Source organism: Mauremys mutica, chromosome 2, assembly GCF_020497125.1.
Source record: "Mauremys mutica isolate MM-2020 ecotype Southern chromosome 2, ASM2049712v1, whole genome shotgun sequence".
Classification (NCBI taxonomy): Eukaryota; Metazoa; Chordata; order Testudines; family Geoemydidae; genus Mauremys; species Mauremys mutica.
In genome coordinates, this window is record NC_059073.1 from 230,532,776 (window position 1) to 230,552,934 (window position 20,159).

The window sequence follows — 20,159 nt, forward strand, 5'->3', positions numbered from 1 at the left end:
CCACAGAAGGTTTTGGTGAATTTGCCGGTGGAGTGGAGCGCAGAGGTAATTGCTGTTTCTGGCAAGTTATAACATCATTCTCTAGATCACCAGTCTCGCAATACCAGTCATTTTTCAATCACCTTCTGGCCAGATCCTCAGCGGTTGGCTATCAACATAGCTCTGTTGGGTTCAATGGAGCCCTACTGATTTACACCAGCTGGTATGCCTTGGTATGTTCAGTGGAGCACAGTCACTTCCTTTGGGCTCCTCCTTGTGCCCTTCAGAGAAAACTTTTACATCAAAAACTCCTTTCTATGGTGTGTTAAGAGTCCCACATTGACCGTTCATTGTGGCTGCTAGCCCTAACCAAATGCTCTCTGACTCCTCCGATATCCTGAGGAAAATGCAGGGGATTTACTGCTTTTGGTCTTTTATCTTAATTTTTGTGACATGATCTAATTACAGACATACAGTGGTGCCCTCTAATTACCAGTGGAAATGAATACTGAAAGATGCCCCTTGTCTTCCAGGCCTCCCTCTCCCCGACAATCCACCCCTGCCCTTTTCGGCATATCTCTGCAGACTAAGTTTTTGACATATGTTCTGAAGCCTTCTTTACATACGGAGTAATATACAATATGCACCAGATGTACCTATGATAAGCCATTACACTACAGGAAAGAAAAAAGAAATATGATATGGGGGAAATTAGTAGAAACATTTAAAGGAAGAAGAAATTTTGGAACAGCAAGGCTACATCTCACCAATGTCGATATTACAGATTAAGTTTTAAAAGGAAAATAATTTCCTATGGGAAAAAGAAAGATATACTGCATGCTTATGACACCAAGTTTACTACAGCTATGCAGCGTTTTGCTAAGGGTTATTTATTTCACACACAATCAATTGCCTGGGATAGTCACTCAAACAGTACAGAAAACAAAGAGCTTCTTATGTTCAAATAAACCTCAGTAACACTAAATGTGCATGGTACAATTAGGGTCATTTAGTGTATGTTGCACTGGGATACTGCACTGCATCCTGCTAATTGGAAGCTGCAGAGCGAGGGAAATACAATTGGCTGCATGGTCCTATACACAAATTTTGTCAAACTTAATGATAAAGTCATAAACTGAGTATTTTTTTTCTTCCAGTTGCGTATTGTAGCATTTATAAACAGGATTCTGGCAACATGTCAGTGGTGCAAACTGATTTCCTTTCCTAAATACAATTTTAAAAAGCAAATAAACAAGGTTATGTCTGCTAATGAAACATTATATGCTGTGCTGGGTTTAGCTTTTTTTTAAATCTTTCTTGAGCAGATGGAACACCAAACAAAAAAACAACAAACCTTTCTATAAAGAATGTATTTACATGAAAATACATTCTCTATAGAACTTTGTTTAAAGAAAAACTGTGTTATGTCTATAATGTTATATTGAGGGTCTGAGCATGGTCCCATTAGATCAATGTAAAAAAAACCCCAAATAAATCTGCTAGCATCCTATTAGCTTATTATTTATTATTTGTACTACAATAGTGCCTAAAGACCTCAACTGACATCAGAGCCCCACTCCATTAGGCCGTATATAGACACATTAGGAGAGCCAGTACTTGTCCCAAAAGAGCTTAGAATCTAAACAGACAAAACAGACAAAGGATAGACGGGGGCATAGAGGAGGAAGTGACTAGCCCAAGATCACACCGTGTATCAATGAGAAAGTCAGGAACAGAATCCAGGGATTCTGACTCTCAGTCCAGTGCCTTATCTATTAAATCACACTACCTCTCAGCCTTCAACATTACACCGGAGTTACTTCACTATTATGTTAATAAGTATGAAAACTATTTTTCAGAAGGCTAAATTATAAGCCCTAGCCTCTGGTTTCGCACAGCCATTATTATTTATTTGTATTTTTAAAGACAAACTGATTGCACATACGACGTCGGCACTCAAAATGGGCATGTGTCAGTTTTTATAGGGCAAACAGGGCTTTTCTACACAAACACTTAGCTCATGGCAAGCTGGGGTGTAAATCAACCCTGTACTAGCCTGGGTATGTCTACACACACACACACGCACAACCCCAAACCATGGCAGCGAGTCTCTGAGGCCAGGTCAACAGACTTGGACTCATGGGGCTTGCGGTGTGGGGCTAAAAATAGCAGTGTAGACATTGGGGCTTGGGCTGGAGGTAGGAGCCTAGGCTTTGAGACCCTCCCCTGTAGGCCTGAGATTTAACTCACCCCCATACTAAACCAGCCTTGGGTGAAACTCAGGGATTTCACCACTAAAATTAAGAAAAAATGCTCCACTGCTGCTAAGGTGCCCCCACCTCAGGAATGCCCCTAACAAGAGTTATAACACCAAAGGTTGTAAAGAAGAGACACCCAGGTGCTGGGAAGTTTAGAGAAGAAAAAAAAAGACCCCAAAAATTGGTAAAATAGATAGGATAAGCTCTGACCAGTGAATTTATGCTGACCATCTGCACAAACAGAGAAGGTCATAAATAAATTACAATTTGGGCATGAGAGATAAAAATGTAAGAAGAGTTCAGCAGCGAGGAGAAAACATAGGTGCCAGTGCATGATTGGTTAAAGTGTGTTACCTAGAAGTACTGAATAATATGATACGTTTAGTGAAATTAAAGGAGGTAGCTAGTTTTACCTATATAATGTAACAAAAATACAATGCGCTTTGGGAACCATCACTGGACTGGAATTTAACATCAAGCTGCTAGAACTCTGACTCCTCTGCACTTCTGTGACGTGCAGAGGCATCTTTAGAAACCTCCAGACAAGAAGATCCTGACTGGCCATCAGGGAGTGGTGAGCATAAGAGACTTGCTTGGTATATGTATTCTGTGTGTGTTGCTAATAAATAGATGTTTAGAGCACAGCTGTGTAAGGCTCTCTCACTGGGAAAAGGTTCCGCAGACCCGTAAAGCCCTGAGCCCCGAGGGAAAGGGCAGGTACTTAAATTGACCAGGTTTCTTCCTGAGCCCTGTGGGTAAGGATAAGTGCCCTACACCCTGAGCCCATGGAAGGGAAAAGGTGAGTGTGCCTATGTCGATTGGATCACGCCTTGAGCCCTCGGTAAGGTATGGGGGGGGGTGCCCTGGGTTTTTTTTTTTGGTTTTTTTTGTGGGTAACACTCCCCTCGCTGGGTTTCAGAGTCCAGGCCCCAGCCTCAGCCCGAGTGTCTACACTGCTATTTTTACCCCTGCAGCACAAGCTCCTCTGGCCCGAGTCAGTTGACCTTGGCTCCAAGACAGCACAGTGGGTCTGGTTTTGCTGCACAGACGTACCCTAAGTGTCCGTGTGAGCCCTGCTGCAACACACTAAAAGTTCCCCCATGAGCTTTAATCTACTCCCGTTTCTAAGTGGGGGAGATCAAAGCACATTAGGAAACTGGTGTGCAGCCGTAGGGTCCACCTGGACATTTAGTTAGCGGCAGGCTAGTGCAGACTAGATTTACGCTCCAGCTTTCCGTGAACTCAGCATTTGTGTAGACAAGCCCTCAGACATACAGAAGTGACTGCCAGATCTGGAAACCAGTTAGCGGCTAGCTGAAAAATTGGCATTCCTTTCTCTTTTACAAGAAGTTTGTTTTTATCCACATGAAGTAGACATCCTGGGGCAATCCTTTAGATTACAAGTCTTTAGAAACCACTAGCTAAACATGTGCTTTTCAATGTTAGAGGAGCAATTTCTAGACTATTAGTAGCAAATTCACGGGACAATGTTTTGGCATCTAATTTCTTAAGCTTTATTTAGTGATTTTGTGACATTCACTTTACTGATTTCATTGGCATCATGCATGAGTTACAGCAGTGACTCCTTGACTGCATACAATGACAAGAGCATTCTTCAGGCCAATTGCTGGGTCAAGAAGCACAAGCTTTCTAGCTACAACACACACACACACAATTTTCTATTCAGGCAGTTGCATACAGCAAACCAATAGATGTAATTTTTCTGATAAGAGGTCAAGAGGAAATGCTTCTAGCCCAGTAATAAAATGTTCATACTAAAAACTCTCTTGAGCTCCTCTGGCTGTAGTAGCTTTGGTGAGACTGGCAGGATGAAGCATTATAGGGTCCAATACAATGAGGGGTGACTGAGGGAAGGAAGGATCAGGAGAGTGGCCAATGGTGGCCCAAAAATCAGCATGGGCCACTGTTAGCTAAAGTTCAAAGGTCCAGAAGTCAAGGGACTGGGTTGGCTAAGGATCTGTGAGTGAAGGGATGCTCTTAAAGAGAAGCTGAGCAGGGCAAAAATTTGTTGCTCTGCTATTCCTTGGAGGGTCACGTTCACTCATCAGTCCTCGTGGATCCAGAGCAGGATTCACGAGGACAAGTTATGGATTTTGCATCCTAGAACCCGGTGTCTAACCAACTAGCAGTTGTTGATTTGGAGGGAGAAAGTAAACATTTTGGACTGAGGGAACTTTTGGAATCATGAGCACAAACTGAGGGTTCAAGAATAACCTGTAATTTTTGTAATCACAAGTAATTTTTAAAAAATGTTTGGGTGCAGGAAGGCTACCAGATTACCTAGGTCTAGGTAACTGGAATGGAAAATTTCAAAAGTTAAATTTTCCTGGTTAGAGGCACTGTTCAATGAAGGACCCTTAACTCTGAACAAGTACAGTAAGGGTTGGGGATAGATAAACTGATAGAACAGACAATGATATTAATGTTCTGTGGAGCTGCAAGGATGACTCTGGTGTTGTAACTGTGTTTTGTTTCAATAATAAAGTTGCATCACCCTCAAAATTAAATTAAAGAGACACCATCAACTTGAAATTCACATTTCCGCCTGAATATTTTATACTTATCTTTCTTACAAGCAACACCTAGTTGTATTACAATTGAGATTTACGGAAAAACTATTTTTCCTACTTCTCTACTGTGTGCATTTAACATCCCTTTGTGTACAGTCAGTGTCACTTCTTGCATCATGCACTAGTACAACAGTAACACATCTCTGGTCCATGCCTTACCTGAGGTTCTGATAGCCCTGAGGGCTGAAGGAATGCAAGGTGACAGTGCCAATTTCAAGGAGCATGGAACCATTTCTCTGCCATAAAGGGTTCACGGCGCCAGAATGGGGAAGCAGGGGGCCATGGTCCTCCCACTTTTTACCAGCCGTAAGGGCGAGCAACAGGGGAGGGGGAAGAGAGGAGTGAGCGGGGGAGGAGGTGAACTCTTGGTCAGGAAGAGGCAGTGCGAGGATGGGGATTCAGGAAGAAGGGGTGGCACAAAGGCAGGGCCATGGTTTGGGCACCTTTTGCCCCCCACTTTTAGGGTGCTTTGGCTGCTCCTGATATGGTTCAAATGCTACCCGTCTAATACAATAACCAACTGAGAGGCAACTTCTAGGAGGTAAAGGAGAAAGATGTGTGCACATCCTATCAATGCATTGTTTGAGCTGTTAACCACAATACTGGAAGCCAGGAGAAAGGAGAATGTTTGGCTAACAACAGTGAAGAAGTAAGCATAGATGAAGGACCTGAAAATGCATGAGGACAACCCTCCTTCGGCTCTATTTTAGGCAAAGGAAGATAAAGCCTTCAGGACGAAGGGCTGTTATCCATCCTGTCTTTCATTTGCCTTTCCAATTTGGATCTTAAAATATATCAGAAAGGCCACACTCTAGCTGGAGATTGCTGAGGGAGGAATTATTAAAAGCAGAAAGGCAGCAAGATCAGTAGTCAGAATGTAATATGGAATGGGAAGTTATTAAGTGTATTGGGGATTGGAGAACTAGAGATCATGAGGATGGTTCAAACAAACTCAAGAAAGCTGTTGAAGGTCAGATATGAGGGACAGGACGACAGAGATCTGCATTCTATTCCCGGCTCAGCTAGAAATTCATTGTATGACCCCGGGAAAGTCACTGTCACTTAACATTGCTGTGTAACAATTGCCCTGTATTTAAAAGGGGACTTATAATGCTGCTAAAGCACTTTGAGATCAATGAATGAAAAGCATTTTTCAAATTATTCTGAACATAACATAGAATATCTACAGAATCAAACACAATAAAATCACTTTAAACAGAAGATTGTTATGAAAAGTCAGGCAGCTCTACAGGGGAGCATGGAGTACAGGTACACTTGAAAACCAGTCTGACACAAATGACAGAAGAATATATCCATCCACCCTAACAGTGCTAGAAAAGAACTGATGAATCTTTAAGTCTACTGTGTGTTGCTTACTTAGCCCTTTGAGAGCATGATAAATGTCAAAAGAAAAATAGCTGGACGGTATAGTGTATAGAAATATTGTCATTGGTGCCTAGAAAACAGGAAAGCATAGATGGAGCCTAAACTTTGAAAAATGACTAGTGATTTTGGATGCCCAACTAGAGAGACTTTTATAGGATCTGAATTTCAGACAAAGGTGTTCAGCACGTTCTGAAAAACAGGCCTTTTTAAGGTATCTCCGGTTGGGCTCCCAAAATCACTAGTCACTTTTGTAAAATTAGGCCATGGAACTCAGCAAGATTACACAAAAGAGTGGATACTCGGTCACATGCAGCCTCTGTTTTGCCTGGAGTAAATGGAGAGTAAAACAAATAGTTGATAATGTTAACAAGCAAAACACTTATCTTGATGTATATGCATAATTTCCATCATAATTTCATAGCACTATTGAGGTGTGCACATCCCAGGGAAAAATAATACTACACAATGCACATGCACCAGTGAGGAAGTGGCCGACTCAAGCATGACGAACCAGTTACTCATTTTTCACTCCTCCTCAAATAGTAAATAACTTGTCAATTACAAATTACTTGTGATTCTGCGGTATATTCCATCTCATCTGGGAGAACCAAGTGAGGACTAGTGGCTAGCTAGGTATATTTCTTTGATAAAGGAGATATCAACAGGAATGCTCATATCATTCCTACTGAGCGGTCTTTTCTTCCCAATACTGCAGCCCACATAAAAGAGTATGCCAGCGGATGGTTTAACAAAAGCTGGTTGGGATGGCTTGTTAGCTGCAGGTTTAGGCATGAATTAGTGGGGTGCTGCTGTGACCAGATATCTAAAGTTGACAAAACAGTCTTCAGAAAGTAATGCCATACTCCTGATCTTGTATGAAGAAAGCAAATAGTATACTGATGCCAATGAAGGAGGGTGGTGAAGCACTGGAATGGGTTACCTAAGGAGGTGGGGGAATCTCCATCCTTAGAGGTTTTTAAGGCGTGGCTTGACAAAGCCCTGGCTGGGATGATTTAGTTGGGGTTGGTCCTGCTTTGAGCAGGGGGTTGGACTAGATCACCTCCTGAGGTCTCTTCCAACCCTAATCTTCTATGATTCTAGATCAGAAATTGTAAGGCCTCATGACAATTTCTACTAGGCATCAGATAGGATGCTAGTTTATCATTCTGAGAAAGATTATTCATAAGAAAAATACAAGTCCAAAGAGTTTTAAAGGGAAAAATATTCCTGTCTCTGCTTTAAAATTTGAGAGAGAGAGGGAAAATCTTTGCTGCTCTTGTTTTGTTTTAAGGAGGAAATATGATACTTGAAACTTCACCAAGGTTTGATAAGGAGTGCTGTGATCTATGAAGTCCTAAAATGACTATTGTCCCTTCAGAAAGGGACCAGACAAAATACTACCCTACAATACTTTTGTCTGTCCCTTCCTACAGTAAACATTGCTAATGCTCCTGGTGAGGGGCTGACCTTGCCAGCCAATTACATTATGCTAATTTGTCTGTTACTATAACTCCTGCAGAGGCATTCACAGCTCAGAGCAGGACAGAGATTTATATTGTGTATTCCAAGCAGCAGACTATGTATGTTAATCTCTCTCTCTCCCTCTCCTTTAGTTATAGTTCTACAGGGCAATATCTACATGAAACAACTCTGTACTTTCTAAATGATAGTTCTTGCCAGCTCTGTTCTTTTTAGAAGACATGTCCAGGCATTACCTTGCCCTTCTCATAAACAGCTACTTTTTTTTTTAACTAAGGAAACATGCTCTTGGCAATGGCTGTCTTCCTCTGAAAATGTATGATTTCTTATACACTTTGAAAGCCTCGCTGGACTGTATTAGCTTGTTATAGCTATATGGTATTAGCACCTATCATGGGGTGGGGTAGGGATAGCTCAGTGGTTTGAGCATTGGCCTGCTAAACCCAGAGTTGTGAGCTCAATCGTTGAGGGGACCATTTGGGGATTGGTCCTGCTTTGAGCAGGGGGTTGAACTAGATGATCTCTTGAGGTCCCTTCCAACCCTAATAATAATCTATGAAAGTGATGACATAGTAAACTGATAGAGCTGCACTATGCTAAGTTGTCTACATTGTACTAGTATCTTATTATGAAAGTAGGTGCTGTTTTAGAGCCTGGATATGCAAACTCTTACTCTTGCAATTAAACAAACCCAAAGATTCCATTCATGTAAGTAAGGCCCATTAATTAGTTTTTTTATACATTATTTGTATTAAAGTAGCACTCTAGTTTGGGGCCCAATGTTACACATGCTTTACTAACATCCAGCAGAAAAGGGGCCCTGCCAAAAGAGCTTACAATCTATATTGTACTACGAACAAAATTCAAGAGGTTTGGTTCTGCCAACTGTCCAAAATTTTTTAGTTGAGCTCTGAGACTAAGAAATTTACAACTTCTCTCTCAAGAACAAACGGCACTACTTTCTGATTTCAATCATGTTGGCAATACAGGAGGAGCTTTATTCTCAGCATTTCTTTATTTCATCATCTGGTCCCAGCTGGATCCAGAGGTTCAGAAGAGAATAAAACTAAAAAATATACACTTTTAACAGTTAACTGAACTGTTCTGTAGCTCAAAGGTTTTGTTCCAGAATTGGGCAAAGGTTTAGGTCTGTTCTTATTTTATCAGAACTGACTTACCCATGCTTAATATTTGCAGCTGCAATTTTCAAAGGAGGTTATAGGAATTAAGGACTAATCTGTAATTGAATTTCAGTGGGCTTTGAGTGTCTAATTCCCTTAGGTTCCACTGACGATCCCAGCTTACATCTTTATTACTGTACAGTATTTGATTTCTAATAAAAAATGAGAGCAGAAAAGTACAGAATAAAACTTATTTTTAGACAGAACCTCTAAGAACAGGAGTGGGTGAACTATGGCCACAGACCACATCCGGACTGCCAGCCGATTTTATCCAACCCTCAATCTCGCACCGGAGAGCAGGGTCGGAGGTGCTCCATGCTTGCCATGGCTCTGCGTGGCTCCTGGAAGCAGTGGCATGTCTCCCCCTCTGGCTCCTATGTGTACACTGCCGCCGCCCCAAGCACTGCCCCCATAGCTCCCATTGCCCAGGAACTGCAGCCAATGAGAGCTGCAGGGGCGGCGGCTGCGGACAGGGCAGCACACAGAGCCGCCTGTCCATGCCTCCATGTAGGAGCTGGAGGGGGTACATGCCACTGCTTCCAGGAGCTGACTGAGGTAAACACTGAACACTGAACCTCTGACTCCCTCCTAGGCCTCAAGCCCCTGCCCCATCCCTGATCCCCCTCCTGCTCTCCAAAACCCTCAGTCCCAGCCTGGAGCACCCTCCTATACCCCAAACCCCTCATCCCCAGCCCCACCCCAGAGCCTGCACCTCCAGCTGGAGCCCTCACACCCCCCCATGCCCCAATCCCCTAGCCCAGCTCCCTCCCACACCCTGAACTCCACATTTCTGGCCCCACCCCAGAGCCTGCACCCACAGCCAGAGCCCTCACCCCCTCCTGCACCCCAACCCCAATTTTGTGAGCATTCTTGGCCCACCATACGATTTCCATACTCAGATGTGGCCCTCAGGACAAAAAATGTGCCCACCCCTGCTGTAGAATGTGCAGCATTTTAAAATTCAAGAACTGTCAACCTCAGGGAAGGAAACTGAAAAGGAAAAAGAAAAGACCAGAGAAATGGAAAAGAAAAGACGAGCCCAAGTTGTAGGCGCTGACTTTTTAATTTCTGCAGGGGTGCTTGTCCGCCTTCTCTGCCCCAGACTGCACCCCCACTCCATTATTTTTTAAACAGAAATTGTTTTCTAAATTATTTTAACCAAACTATTTTTTGCCAACATCCAAATTGTCTCAGTGAAAGCCAGGTTTTGGGTAACCCAAACATTCCAATCGTGGATTTTGAAAATGGTTTCAATATCAATTTTGATGCACCGATCGACAAAAAAAAAAAGTGACAGAAAATTTAACAAAAATTGCAGTAATGTTGAGTATTTTGTGAAAAGTTTCCTTTTGGAGAAAACAGAATTTTTCAAATATAATAATTTTCACAGAAAAATAATCCACCATCATAAAGTTACCAATATCTATGGATGGAATTACAACACTGTTTAGTATGGCTGGGAAAATGTTATGCCTTTATCTTTGCAGCAGTTAAAAACATGGTGGCACAAAAACACACTAAAATACTTTATTACCTATTAACAGTGGGAGGGAACACACAAAAGTGCACACATATTTGATTGCCTTCAAAATTTCCAGCCTATACCATTACATTACTGCATGCGGTTAGAACACTGGGCCATGTTACAAAGTAGGGTTTTTAAAAAGGTGCTCAAGCAAATGCACCCATCACAAAGAAGTCAGTAAATCTCCTAGTATCCAAGAGAGGAACCAAGGTGGATATCTGGAAGGCAGGTTGATATCCCAAATAGCTTGAAATTAAGGAAAATTCTTTTTTTACTCCCTCATAAATTAGGGCAAACTGCATTTCTCTGCACCAGCTGATGCTGCTATGCTCTGATTAGGACTCCACAGGCACGTGGACAGCAGCAAGGGGATCCACTGAATCAGTGACCTTCCACCCATCTTGGTCACACCTCCCCTAGTCAGCAATTCCCCATTTCTGAGACTGCACAGGTCGGCTCCAAGCCCCCACTCCCAGCAGAGGGAAGACTGCATGCTCCTTGCATCATCAGCACCCTCAGTGGGCAGATTTACCACTGCTAGGCCACTGCATTCTGCAATACTTTGGCAGAAGCCTGCAAAATCCAAGACTGACTCTAGCTCTACATTGGCAGCATGAAGGAGAGCAGCCACGAACGGCTCAGCAAGCTGACTGGCCGAACATATGGTCAATACACATAAGGGGCCAAATGCAACTCCACTGTCATCAGAGAGTTATAATACAGCGGGGTGAACCTGGCAACCTGGTTTTCTCTTTGAGAATGTGCAGCCCACATGTGGCATCGGCTGTATTTGTTCTCTGCAAGACAACTTGACTTCATCTGGCGCTTATCCTGAAGTTCCCTGTTAGTGTTGTTTTTCTCTGGGCTGTGATGTTTTGCTAAGGCCCCTTACAGAAAAAAGAAAAAAATTACACCAGGCAACTCCCACCCTAGCATAAGTTTCACATTCAAGCAAAGAATGGGAAGAGCGCTGGCATTCCCTTAGCCACTCAGCTGCCTGATGTCCGAAACTCTAGTTCATCTTTAGAAAAAGTCCCTTAAGGCAGCAGTTTTCAGCCTGTGGTCCGCAGTGGATGAGAGAGTCTGTTCAGATACATTTCTCTCTCCCTCTTTTTAGTGTGTCGATAGGTTTTTCCATGACACCAACGGGCTTAATGCTTATGGTTATTCTATGCTGTTTTTCTGAAGCTTCCAAAAGGGTATTACCGTATATAGTTATTAGAAGGTGATGAAAAAGAAAAAATCGGTACCCCTGAAGAATTAACTTAGCTTGATATCCACAGCCCTGCGCAGTCAATACTATTTGAAATAGACTAGCTTCAAGTTTTCCTGGACACAGCCCTGCCTGTGACCTAAGAGGTGACAGTGAAATCCTGCTGCAGGCTGCAGAAAGTCCAGAGGTGATAGTGAAAGGCACAATGCCCTGGGAGTGACCTGGCACTAGACTTGTTTTATGCTATTAAATAACAATTTTGAAAGATGTTTAATAAAGAATGCGGCATTAACATGTTTTGCTGTACAAGCCTTGGAACAAGTTCTCTCAGGCCAATGAAGCAGAGAATTGGGCCCCTTCACTGAGTTTTTAAAAACATCCCTTTTTGAAAGTATAGAACCACCACCAGTCAGGAAGAAGACCAGATCCTCAGATGGCATGAATCAGCATAGCTCTCTTGAAGTCAAGCTGAAAAAGATCTGGCCCACGCAGTATATATAAAGACAGTGCTGTAAATTACTTACTTTCTCAGATCCTTCCTATTGTGTTCATATTCTTTAAATGATATTAACCTTGAATGGATCAACTTTGGAACAAGAAGGGGAATTTTAAACATGCAGTGGTATTGTGCTAGTAATGTTATAGTTATGGTATAATCCACCATATTACAGGAGTAAGCCTTAATCATAACCTACATTCTTTTTTTTTCCTACAGTCCGGTTGTGGTGGTTGCCCCCTCCCAATTTACCATCCTATCACAGAGACAAGAAGGGGTAGCGAGCGGAGCTGAGAGACACTGATACAGTCCATCCATCTGCCCTTCCTAACAGTGAGTGACTCCCGAGTCCAGTTAATAAAGAGCTCCTTGTCCCTTCATTATGCAGTGTAATCTTTTAAAGATTACACTCTCATTTGGGAACGAGCCAAGAGCCAGTGGGAAATTCTCTAGTAAATTGGATAGGGAGACGACAATATGAAGGGCAGATGGATTAGAGCACATTTTTTCAGGGCATTCTTATTCCTGGGGCCCTCGGGCATTGTTAGAATCCCTGTTGTCTGGATTCCTTTCACTGCCATGTTGTCAGGATAATGTTATTCAAGTGGTGGATACAGATTAGCTGTTCTCGAGATGGGATGAGAGGAATTGAATATTGAAATGTGACAGGAAAACAAAGAGAAACCCCAGTGATTTAAAACAAAACAATGGAATTTTGTTTTCTTTTTTTTTTAATTGTATTTAACACTTTGCCAACAGAACAGGTAAAACATACTCTTCCATATAGGCTGCCATCATCCTTGTCCGCTGGCAGGAAGCTGATTTAAGCACTCAGCCATGAATGCTGTTTTTCCAGTCCCTGACTCCTCCAGCTCACCTGCACAGTGGAGGGATGTATTAGCTCACAGAGCCTGTTTCCCATCCCATGCTGCTATCTGTGATGCAGGTAGCTAATACAAGAGAATATGGGGATGCCTTATGCCCTCTCCTGTGCCACCTCGCATGCTGGGCCATGATTTGGACAATAAAAGTATTTAATTGTATAAGCCAATAGGAACATCATCTGGATTTGAATTTTTTATTTGAAAAACAAAAGCACTCCCTTACTGAAACGTTGAGAAAATATCCATGGTTTGCATAGGGGATGAGCATGAACATCACATATTTCTTGTGTTGTGTTGACATGGCTGATGATACTGATACACAAACAAGAGAACAGACATACAAACCCCGGTCATTCCAAGTTCCATTAGGAAAATAAAACAGAAAAATGTGGATGTCTGACAACTGGAAAAAAACCATAAGATCTATGAGAAATGTACGGATCAGCTTCTTCAAGGGTACTACAAACAACATAGATTTGAAAATAAATTAGAGTTAGCTATTTTTCAGAATTTATTAATGAGAAATATGTTAAATATATTGTATTATCTCCTACAGGAAACCTCACTAACATTTTTATTCGTAACATGAGTACCACTAATTATTCCTTTTCACAAACAAAGAGTTTTTTAGTGGAAAAGCAAGTTGTTGCAGTGGGGGATTAGAAGCTAATCAGTCTTTTGTTACTGACTCTTAAATGACCTTGGGCAAGTCACTGAACTCCTCCATAACTTAAAGTTACCCATCTGCAAAATTGACATATTAACAGTTATGTACGGTACTAAACAGGCAGTAGCTAAAATATATTAAAATGGGAGGTTTGGATTTTGTCATTCCAGGTCTCAATATTAAAGTTCAGTTCCAGCAGTCCATCCCTATTCAGCAAAGCATTTACACACATGCCTAAAGCTAAGCATATGCTTAAGAACCATTGAAGTCAATGGGACTTAAGCATGTATTTAAGTGCTTTGCTGAAATGGTGGTTGAGATGGGCTGCCACAAAAAAAAACCAAATGGGGACAAAAGAAGAAAATGTGCCTGAAAGGGGTTCAGGCCAATATTCAGCCAAAGAAGAGTGTGCAGCACATCACAATATGCTGCAGAACACGCCCAGTGCTTCTTGCCTCTATCCCTATAAATGCCATCATTCAGACTTGACCAAAATGGAAAACCAGTACCACTGCAAGCAGGACTTTGAGTGGGGAGGGGGATTAAGGGCTCGTCTGAAAATTTTGAAAAACCTGATACACATTCCCATATTATGGAGACATTTAAAAGATTTCATGCACACACAAAAGCTGACTGCGAAGAGCTTTAACTAGTATTTAATTGCAACAATTTGCCAATGGCAAATTGTATTGGATTTTTAAATCATCAGACACAAAATACACTCTGATATCCCATGAGACAGGCACATATGCCCCACACAAAATGGGAAGGAAGAAAGGAAGACTATAAAACAAAAAACAAAACACAACAACCCACGTACCCCAAACCTAAACAATATAAAATCAGAGCAGGTTCTTCCCTTCCCCTTATGCAGGAAAACCGTTCTTATCTCCCATCCATAATCAGGTCTCTCACATCTCCTCCTCTTCCTGTACAGTTACGTTCCCTGACATTTAAACTAAACATCCACAAGGACAGTGGGTTGAAATTTTCTGAATTTCAGTTTTTCAAAGATAATCTTAATTGAAATCCTTGATAAAAGGAAAAAATGTCAACGGCATTTTCACAGTTCCCACCTCCCAATCTTAAAGTATTTTGACCAGCTCCATTAATGAGTATTTCATTGCAATATTTTGACCTCACCCTTCCAATACAATAAAAAGTTGACTTTGGTGTATTACCTTAGTGTTCCATTCAGTTCTGTCCCCTTTCCATCTGTATTTGCCGGTCTGTGCCTTTCAATTTTCCCTGTGACTAACTTTTCCTTTTCATCCATCTAAGTCTTCCACTATTCTCCCCATGAATGTAACTCTGACACTGTCACTCACCTGGGCTCAGGAAGCAGGGATTGGGCTTGCCAGTTCAGCATAAGTTAAAGCTGATGGCTCTTCTCCATTCTGCCCCTTGATCTCCTTCCATCCTGCCCTCCATTCCCATCCACGCCACTTAAAGATCTAGCTAGTCTGTCTTTTCAACTCTGAGATAAGAGGGAATTGGCAGTGGGGGTGGGTGTCTTCTATCCTTTGTTCTCTTTGGATGGGAGGGAGAAGTGATGGTGCGTCTCCCTCATCCTGAAGGGCAAAAGGAAGAAGGAAGAGGGAACAGAGCTTCCTGTACTTGCAGCTGGAACAACTTTTCATTCCCTATCCCTGCTGCCTCGTCTATTGTTATGAAGACAGGGAAACCCAGAAACTCCAGCCTGTCACCAGCTCCACTGCTGCTCCTTCTTCAGACTCCCCTCTTTCCTTTGGCAGACAGGAAGAGAAGGAGTAGCACTCCTTCAAATGAGGAGGAAAAGACAGGAAGAGGAGCTCTCTCTTAGCAAGAAGGGAAAGCTGTGCTTCACACACACCTCTCCTCTTATTTTAAACTCTAAATAAGCCTTGCAACATCCTTCTTGGTAATTAAAAATTGTAAAAAATGTTAGGCTTCTTACTAAAGTGTGATACAGTACAGAGGTCTCAAGTATGATCATACACACAGGGAATACAATGAGACTCCACAGGGCCTGGTCTTTTCTATCCTCTCAAGATATTTTGGGTGATTTATTTTCCAGATTTCCCTCATTTAGGAAGGCAAGATTCAACCTACTAACAAGAAATACTGGGGCAGTGGCCCTCAGCCTGTGAGCCACAGTCCCACACCACTCCCTGCCTCTGGGAGTCACCACCATCAGTCAACAGGGTCTCAAGTCTGCTGCTTTTCCCGGTCTCTGGTCTTCTACAGACGCTGCAGTGACTTGCTAAGAGCACCCCATCACTTATTGTGCCAATGCTAGCAGCACCTCCCCTTCCAGTAAGGAACAGCACAAAGGTTTATGGGACTCATCTGAAAAGAACCAGTTGCAAGTGTCTGTCACAGTATTTGAATAAGGCTGAGAATTCCCGGCTCTGGGGGAGATGATAAAAAAGAAGCTAGCGCTAATGGAAAGAGAGAGGGAATGCAAAGCTTACACGATAAGCCAGACAAACATTCCTAAAGATTAGAGTGTACATTTTTACCAAGACTCATAGAAATCCTGTTGACCTTCAAGAACAGATTTCCAAATAAAATCTGGCATAAAATCAAAATGGACAGTTACAGTTTCCTAATCTCCAAAGAAAGGGAAAAAAATTACTACTTTTCCATGACCATGAGGTATTTCCTAACCTCATTAAGCACATTTTTCCTCAGGAAGATCTTCTCTTAATAATGGGGTGCCACATACTATCATTAAGCAGGCCAAGGCCAGGGGTACGGGTGGAGGAGATGAAAAGGGAACTATTGAGAGTTCATCTCTCTTGTTTATTTTGAGACACACTTATGATTTGAGTAGGACTATTCAATTTGCATTCAAAGGTTCAGTACTCTGAAGAATATAAACAAAACTAGCATGGGCCAGGAGCCAGGATAAAGTTTTCCTCATAATCATAGGGAAGGGTCAGCTTTGGCTTATCCTTTTATATGGTAATCACAACTCTATATTGACTTTTTTGACACAGAGAGAGAAACAGGGGAAAAAAGAGACTAATAGTCCATTTCCACAGGGGCAGCTTTTCTAGTGCGGGCATATGTTTTCTCGGCTTTTGGGGGATTTCACTTTCCTTCATGAACATTTTGAACCTTTCATGCTGATTCTGGCTTGGTGTGTTATGGATGGGAGCTTGTACTCATTGAAAGGCAAGGCAATTATCCATCTAGGGTTAGGGAATTTTCCTAGAGCCAGTGCAGAGTTGTGTGAATTTTAATGTCATGCTAGAGAGAGCACATGTATGCAGCTCTTTTCACTCTAGAGGATTAAAAGTGACCTCTCTTACCAAAATCAATAAGGGCAGCTTGCTGCAACTAATAGGTTGTAGAAATTCAAAAGAGACTGTACCGTTGAATTCATTCTAGCTCCACTATTTAAACCCTCCTGCCCCTCGGCCCCATGCAGACAGGCAGATCTGCACTTTGACATGTGCACTCACATGATGAACCAACACATGCTCTCTTCCCAGAGACCATACCCAGTCACACTCCTGGGTCATCTTCATGTCAGGGAAGGGGGAAAGCTACTCTCTATTTGATAAGAGACTGTTATTCTATGGAAGTGTGTGTGTATGTGAGAGAGAAAAGCTGGAATAGGGAAACAGCATTTGAAATGCACCCTTCTTGCTTTCTGATGTAGTTAAAAGTTTAGTGGTACATATTTTCAGAAACTCCATGTATACCCAAAAGCACTCAACCACTGCACTTTTCCAAGACCTGAGCATCATTTTTGTCTTTGAGAGGACTTTGTCTTCATATCTTTGCTTAAGCTATACTGGGCCAAATTCATTCCTTGTGAAATTCCACTGAAGTCAGTAGAGTTGCACCAGGAATAAATATAACCCTCTCCAATTGGATCAAAAGAATGAACACCCAGCTATAGGCTTCATTCACTGCAATAGGGTCCGTTCACTGCTACGGTTCACTCTCAGAAGCTGCTATTCCAGCTGCTGCACATTCCTCTAGTCCTTTAATTTTATTACCATGATGCACCACAGAATTATCAATAAAGTTAACAAAACGGCCCCTACAGTCCCCACCCGCTGAACCACCTTCTCTTTCTCTCAAACTAAACAAGAGATAAAAATCACTTTCCCTGTCCCCCCCAACCAATACTTTTAAAAAGCAATATTTGCAGTCTGACAAATGTAGATGGAATATGCTACGTTTGTTGCATAATTTTTCTGTTTGTGTTTGTCAGGAATCACCAAGGAATCTGCACCAGCTCACTCTGCAATAAGACCATCACAAAACTAAAGCAAAATTTAAGCAGCTGAACTGGTGAAGATAGCATGCGAAAACTATCCTCAGCAGTCCATCATGGGGCTGATAAGGAAAAATCAAAGACAAGAAAAATCCTAAAGTGAAATACTATTTTAATAAAATTACCTGAATTACCAGTTTAAAGGATATTTGGGATTAAGGTCAACAGGGTTGAGAGAGATTGAATATATGGATTAGAGATGGACCTAAATCAACCAATCTGAACATCCCTTAGCTCTTAGGATCAGAACCCAAATCTACATTTTGCAGCTTGCCCTGTCTGTGTAATAACAGGCTAACCAAAATCCCAGATCCAAACACCTCTTCATACTGGATGGCAGTGGACAGAAACCTGGTTTGGAGTTTGGATCTGATTTTTGAGCTTCGAACCTACTTCCACTGTGTATGTGCCGATCTGTGCATGCGTGTTACCACTACTGACTGAGGCACACATCCTCTTTGCTGCCAGCATAGCAACAAAAAGGGGTATGGTTAGAAAACAGGGACATCCCTATGTCACAATGTCCCTGGGCTACTATTTCAGCCCCTTGTGGCTAGTGAAAACTGGCATAAGTTAGAGCAGCCCACTGGCTGCTCCAACGTAGCCCAAGGAGGGTGGAATATGCAGCACCAAGATTAGGACAAAAGGAATGCTTTAAGTTGCCTTTTGCCCACAACCACCTGACTTGCATTTGGCCATTCCCAAAGATCTCATGCACAGTGTTTCTCAAATCCGTCCCCAAATCCATATGCTACACTACAAATGTAACAGCTCCCAGAACAAACACCAGGACACGTGGCCTCTTAAAGAGGATATTGACTAAAGTAACCCTGGGTGATTTGACATAACGTGTTTCTGGATAACTACTGCACATTTCCCAGGGCCTATGAGTGAAACCATTTATATTTAGTCCCTGTCTGTATAGACCAGGTAAACTGAGTTAATTCCTATCTAGAAAGAACTGTACTGAGGCATGGCTCATTAGAAATGCTCATGGATGTCCCTGGCCAGGGTACAAAGGTGTCTCACTGATCAAAGTCATACGTGGGGAACATGTGACTACACTCTCACACACTTTCAAGTATTATTGTATGACGCCATTGTGCAAGGAGGATCCCACTTACAGTGGAGTGATGGTGAATGTGAATAGTGTGAGTGACACTAATGACAGCAGGAGGGACAATATGGTTACTTGCTTTCCTCCACAAAATTCTCTAGAGGGTACAATACAATCACTCTGCTAGTTTTCACACATGTACCTCGCAATGGTTTTAGAGGCCATTTGAAAAAGGTAAACCTAGTTTAACATGTATATAAATACGGCTGAAGGCTAGTTTTTCAAAATTTCCCACTCTGCCCTGCCACAGATTCCCAGTACCTCAGATCTGGATCTTCTATCTTGCTGTGAAATTGCTCTTGCCCCACTAGATTTATGATGTGCCCTGTTTATTTATATATTTATTTTATTAGATTTGCCTTGAGCCTGGGGCTCAAATTAAGGTCCTTACCCACACATTCTCTCCATATAATAACAATCACCATTATTTATATAGTACGAAACTTGGGGAGAGGGGAAGCGGGGTAGAGATCCCAACTGTAAAGCTTTAAGAGTCCCCAGGGAGGTCTACAAATAGATGGCTGGTAGGTTTGCAAAGTGAAAGAAATCCAGCCCGTGCAAGAGTTGTTCCTGTTTTGAAATCCTTTAAATATATCCATGTAAGCGTTAGACGAAGCTATAAACAAATGATAAATCATGCAATTATTAGCATTTGAATTTTGGGAAGATAATAAAAAGTGTAGGGGGATAATCAGGAAATAATAGAAAAGATCTGCAAGCAAATACACCAATTAGTGATAAATAAGGCTTGGTACTGACTAACTGAACCAATGTGGATCTCATTAGAGAGCCATGGAACCTGTTCTTGCAGCAGACCTCTTCAAGCACAGGAAAGGTGAGGTAACCGAAATGTCAGTGTGCCCACCCCACTTCCCAGCTCTCTTGCTACAGTATTGTAACCATCTGGGCCAAAATGACTACCTTATGCTGAGTGAAGGCCATTCCACTGTTCTCCAAAACTTTGATATGTTTCCTGTTCTCAGCTTTTTTTACGCTGGCTTTGGAATTCCATCTAAACAAAGATGACCAGAAACACACAGCTTGCTCACACTGGAATTTTTTTCCCCTCTTCCTTTCACTTCATTTTATTAATGGTACCACTTAAACAGA

General features: G+C 42.1%; 1 protein-coding gene and 1 long non-coding RNA gene across 8 annotated transcripts in view; one reads left to right on the plus strand and one right to left on the minus strand.

The window, feature by feature from the left end:
• CREB5 (cAMP responsive element binding protein 5) overlaps positions 1 to 20,159 on the minus strand; it is a 385,684-nt gene that overhangs the window by 247,816 nt on the left and 117,709 nt on the right. The gene's annotated exons all lie outside the window — the stretch shown is intronic.
• LOC123364882 overlaps positions 1 to 20,159 on the plus strand; it is a 66,548-nt gene that overhangs the window by 23,760 nt on the left and 22,629 nt on the right. The window contains exon 3 of the long non-coding RNA XR_006577322.1: positions 12,328 to 12,441. This is a non-coding gene — a long non-coding RNA (uncharacterized LOC123364882). The remainder of the gene's footprint in view (positions 1 to 12,327; positions 12,442 to 20,159) is intronic.